Here is a 6000-nt window from a genome sequence, read left to right on the forward strand (position 1 = left end):
AGCAAATGACAAAACGGCCCTAGTCTGCACCTCCCCATGAACAGACAGCTCTAAGGCATCAGTTCCAAGCACACAGCTCCAAGTCTGCCAGCAGCCAGATCCTTTCTATTCATTATACATCAAGGAGAGTTGGCTCCCCGTAGATTTATTATGTAGACTTGGGTTGCCCAATTTTTCCATCTTATTCTACCTTTTCCTTTTGATTGGTAGTAAGAATTGAGGACAATTTGGCTGAAATCAACTTCAAAGTGAATTCAGCAAACCAGACGTAAGGATATGTTGTAATCACTACTAGAGTCACAATGTATCCTCTTGTTAAACTAGTTACATTGAAATGGATTTTTATTTACTGTTGCAAACTGCTCTACTATCCATAGTCATCTTGAGAAATAAGAAGTGTGTTTTTAATCATTCAAGCTTCACTACAGTAAAGTGTGAGTTTGATTAACAAACAACAAAATACTTGGATCAAAATTCCAGGTCAATAAATTTCCAAAACATCAATCTTTGGGAGTTCTTATTCTGTGCACTTTTTCTTCTGTGAATTGTATGAGTTTCAAAAGTTCCCACTGTTGAGGACTTTAACTTATTTTTTTAAATTCCCTTTACTGAAAAGTCCTCTTTTCTCTTGAATCCAAGTCCCATTTTCTTACAAAATATATACTAACACCTGTTATAGACACACTTCAATACAAAATGGCTGTCCTTCAGAAAGGATGAGGGAGGCACAGTTGTGTCCACACTTGAATAGAAGATAAGGAATTAAAAGCTCTTCCGGACCTGATCTTAAATTCAAGAGCCTCTGAAGAATAAGGAACCAGCATGACACAAGTGGGAAACAACATTTTAAGGCAACATATGAAACAAGTTAATTAGTGTTTATAAAGATATGCAAAGAACTGTCTGAAAAAATCTCATATTTGAAATCAAAGGAAAAAATCATAAATTCTTAAATCCTGCAAAAATTGGCCCAGAACACCAGAGATGTGCAAGGTTTTTTTTATGCTTAAAGTAGCATACAACTGTGAAGGAGTGATACAGAAGCAGAGTCCAATTGAGAAATCTGGCTTCAGCTACATCACATTTTAAATAAAGGCAGTTTAAGTGGGTTAATCTGTTAGTCTTCCTGTTGTTCCAGGCATTGTGATGCTAGTGATATGTGACTTCACAAAATGAGAAAAAAAATGAGAAGTCTGCTCACACACATAGTGACGCATCAGTGAACTGTACAGAAGTATATTTGTTGGTAATATTAGCATACTGTATTATGAAGGAAAACTCTGAGAGTGACGGAGCACCGGCACAGCTCCCCAGAGAGGTGGTGAGTCTCATTCTCTAGAAATATTCTAGATCTACACAGTCTCTTCGCTATGCAATCTGCTGTAATGAACTGCTTTAACAGGCAGGTTGGACTTGATGATTCCCAGAGGTCCCTTCCAGCCCCTAAAATTCTGTCATTCTATGATTTCAGCTTTCCATAATGTCTGTGGTACATAAACATGAAATGCTGAAACATAACATAAGCATCAGCTTTCCACTGATAGAAAAGTAATACAAAGACATAAAAACTTGTGGAGAACAATCATCACAGCCTAAACTGGAGAGAAAAGAGCAGGATTTATGGAACTATTCTGAGAGCAATGGATGAGAAACAAAGAGCTAGATATTCAGCTGTCCTGGATCAAAAATAGGACATAATTAAACCTTCAAGAAGCTAATTGCTAATAAAATGTATTTCTGGGATTTCCCACTCCACTAAGACAAACCACATTTTTTAATATAATAATATACAGTTTGCATAGTGGCAATATGGGAATGTCAACACTGCTGTACATCAAGTGACACACAAATTGAAGTTCTAGATTTCTTTATTAAGTGTTAAAGTTAAGAAAACAAGCTCAAATTCTTACAATGGGAACACCTTAACTTACACCAGAAAGACACTGGAACGTATAAATCAAAGAAAATGTGATTTCTGAAATAATTTCTGCTAATCCTTCTTGTAGAACTTATATTGACTTTTTTTTTAGCATGCCATTTTTTTTACACCACCAGAATATTATATTTTTACTTAATTCCTAATTTACCTGGAATGTCAGCATCTTTTTCAGTTACAACCAAGTTGTTCTTCATCCTCAAATCAGTTAGGATTCTTCTGCAAGCACTCACTTCTAAATAACTGGATTTCCATGCACTTGACTCTGAACAAACTAATAAACATGCAGACCAGAAAGACAATAAGCTAGGAAAAAAATACTCCTGATCCATTAAAATCCACTCATCCTCTGTGATTATTTATTTTTCAGGCCAATCAGGCAAAAAGTCAGGATTCAGAGAAATTCAAACAGTGCTAGTAAACAGCACAGTAAGACTGAGAAGAAAAAAGTTCTACTGGGGTTTAAAAGACTGAAATTGAAAAATAAATGAAGATGGATCAAAGAAATCTGCAGAAAATTCAAAATGTATATAAAATAATCCACCATGAAGCCTGTGTGAATACAGTCTCCAGTGAGTGCCAGATAGAAAGTTAACTAAGTGAGTTTCCAAACTTAGTATTCCAAAAGCATTAATATCCAGTAGTTCTGTTTGGACTCGACTCAGTACAACTCCAGAAAAAATTTGCTCCTAATGTTAATAACACTAGAACCAATACTCTACCCTCAGCTGACTCTGGAGAGGATATACTAGAGACCAGTTTGGCCTCAGGATTTTGGTAATGAGCCCATGAAATCACCACACACGTGGAACAAAACAAAAGCCCTGAAAACAAGACAAGACAGTGAATCATTAACGCTTTTTGATATATGTTTTAGAAATATCTTTCATGAGAGCTGTTAGCAGATGTCACAGTGATGAATAGTAAAATCACCAGATGAAACCAGTCTTCAAATTTCACAATTTCAAGCACGAAGTTTCAATAAGCAGCTGTTCAGGTTGTCACTTTTCTTTACCCTGTGCAGAATTTTCATGGCTCAAAACCAGAAAGCATCTACAAATAAGAACTGCCAGTCACATTTATACTAGCTGATGTGCAACTACCATTAATTTTCCTTATCATGTGTTATTTCCCAGTAGACAGTGTTAAAGCTGTCAAGATATATTTCCTTGGCTCTTGTCCTGTTAACATACTAATTCAAACACATGACAGAGCAGCTTTCATGGCTCTGGCAAACACACCAGTGCTGTATTACTCTAAGATATATTTCTGGCAGAAGAAGAGGTATCCCTGGAAGTTACTGGATAAAATTCAGTTTGGACATAAACCACAGCTAGGAAAGAATAATAATAGGTGAAAAAACAAGTGAACACATATCATACAATCATAGAACCACAGAACCATAGAATGATTTGGATTGGAAGGGACCTCAAGGATCATCAAGCTCCAACCCTACTGCCACACGCTGGGCTGCCAACCTCCCCATCTAATACTATACCAGGCTGCCCAGGGCCCCATCCAATCTGGCCTTGAACACCTCCAGGAACGGAGCATCCACAACCTCTCTGGGCAGCCTGTTCCAGCACCTCACCATTCTCACAGTAAAGAATTTCCTCCTGACATCCAACCTAAATCTTCTCTCCTTCAACTTAAAACCATTTCCCCTTGTCCTGCTGTTATCTACCCTTTGAAAGAGTTGATTCCCCTCCTGTTTGTAGGCTCCCTTTAGGTACTGAAAGGCTGCAATGAGGTCACCCTACAGCCTTCTTTTCTCCAGGCTGAAGAAGCCCAGCTCCTTCAGCCTGTCTTCGTGGGGGAGGTGCTCCAGTCCCCTGATCATTTTTGTGGCCCACCTTTTGAGTCTATTGAGGTCTGTCTGAATGGCATCCCTTCCTTCCATTATGTCAATCACACCACTCACTTGGTGTCATCAGCAAACTTGTTGCGGGTGCACTCACATCCATCATCAATGTCACTGATAAAGATGTTAAAGAGCACCAGTCCCAAGACAGATCTCTGGGGAACACCACTCTTTACCAGTCTCCACCTGGACATAGAACCATTCATCACCACACTTTGTGGCCTTTCAACCAATTCCTTATTCACCAAATTTTCCACCTGTCAAATCCACATCTCTCCAATTTGGAGATAAAGATGTGGTCAGGGACCATGTCAAAGGCCTTGCGATAGTCCAGGTAGATGACTTTGTTCACCAATGCTGATGGAATCACTCTCTTGCAATGTTCTGTTACATCTCTAAAGTTGCAGTCAGATCCTATTCAATATATGGCCATAGCTGAGCAAGTGCATTAAGTGATTTAATTTAAACATTTTAATCCTGTGTTTCAACACCCATAATAGCTACCCATAAAAAATGCAGTTTTTATATTACAGAAAAATTGTTTATTTCATTTTTGATAGCACTGGTAAAATTTCTCAATTTCCTAAAAAAAAATCTCTGGTAAGAGATGAAATTGGAACAATGTTTTGGATAGAAAATACTTCTCATGTAGCTTTGTAAATTTAAGGTCTACCTCATTCTCCCTATTTATTTTTTTTTTTTAAACTGAAATGACCCCTTGGTTATTTTCAAAATAATCTACTTCTAGCACTATTTTAGCCAAACTACAGTAACAACACCTAAGTAGTTTCATTTTATTTGTAGTTTTGTTTCTCTCAAAGCACTATAAATAAAGTTGGATGTAGAAGTCCCAGGATAAAATGACAGAACCCCTTGAAGCTCCTCAAATCTCTGGATTCCTCCTTACCAACATCTTCTCATGGGCATCAGTTAGCTCAGTGCAACACATTGTACTGTATGGTTCCTTCATTTGTATTTAAACTATGCCATCACTGTAGTAGTTCCCTCCATTTGTTTCCTTTTTCCATCCAAAGGAGGACACCTTAATTTTCTGCTTCCTTTGTTATTTTTTTAAAGGCAGCTCTAGAGGACTGTTTGGACAGTCTAAATGAAAGATACCACTATAAAACTTTACATTCAAGTGCACTTTAAGGAGGAAAACATCCCTGAACAATACTTCAATAATCTAATACCTCTGTTAAGACTATGTTCTGGACAACTGGCAATAGTTATATTGCTTACTATTAGGTCAGAAATATTACATTATCCACTAGAAAACCACTTCATCTTATGCTTAAACTATTGCCAAATAAAATACCTCTGAAGAGGACTTCAAGTAGTAATCACATTTATTTTGTTTGCTCCAACCTGCTCTATATAATTTTATTTGCTCCAAAAGCAGCACTACGTTTACTGTCAGTAATACATGACTTGCACAGTAACTTACATATAAAAAAAAAAAAAAAGGTGTACACAAGCTTTACTGCATGTAACTGTTTTCCTGTTTACTTTTTCCTTCATACAGTATTAATGTCACCTTTCCATCTGTCATTATCAAATGTCTCTCTACCATCTAGTACCAACTAAATGTTGGTACTTACAAAGCGCACTGCCAACAAATGTCGAATTTTAGTAAGTCACCCCAATTTTGTCAGAAGATAGCAGCTTCTGCTCCTCAAAGCTGCACTGTGTTACTTTAACAATCCTGTGGATTTCATTCCTTATTTTTATATTCCATCAAGAAGCAAACAAAAACGGAGGTTTCTAAGCTGTTCATTGATCTCATCAATCATTTAAAGACACAGGTTAACTTCATCTACTTATGCATTTCTCTACAAACTGGGCTCTTCCAGAAGCTGGTGCTGGCCAAGCAAGGAACCCCAAACTCTTCTAGTTGAGGCAAAGGCAGTGAAAAAAGCCGAATTGTAGGTTACTTGGTTAGTTTTCATGCGTGCCTTCTGGAATCTGGCTCCCAGGGAATTCCTACTACAGGGAGTTCCTGGGTCTCTAGATTGCCCTGAATTTAAAGCATTCCTGAAAAAAATACTCTCAGGGGATAAAATTGCATTTCCATACCAGCTCTGATCACTGACTTGGATTAATATTGAGATGCACAAGAAAAGTACTTGAATACAAAGAATGCAATAATTTAATGACATTTAAAGGTCTAGTTTAATTGATTTTCCTCATCTTTTCGTGCATT

The sequence above is a fragment of the Lagopus muta genome, chromosome 1, assembly GCF_023343835.1.
Source record: "Lagopus muta isolate bLagMut1 chromosome 1, bLagMut1 primary, whole genome shotgun sequence".
NCBI classification, from domain to species: Eukaryota; Metazoa; Chordata; class Aves; order Galliformes; family Phasianidae; genus Lagopus; species Lagopus muta.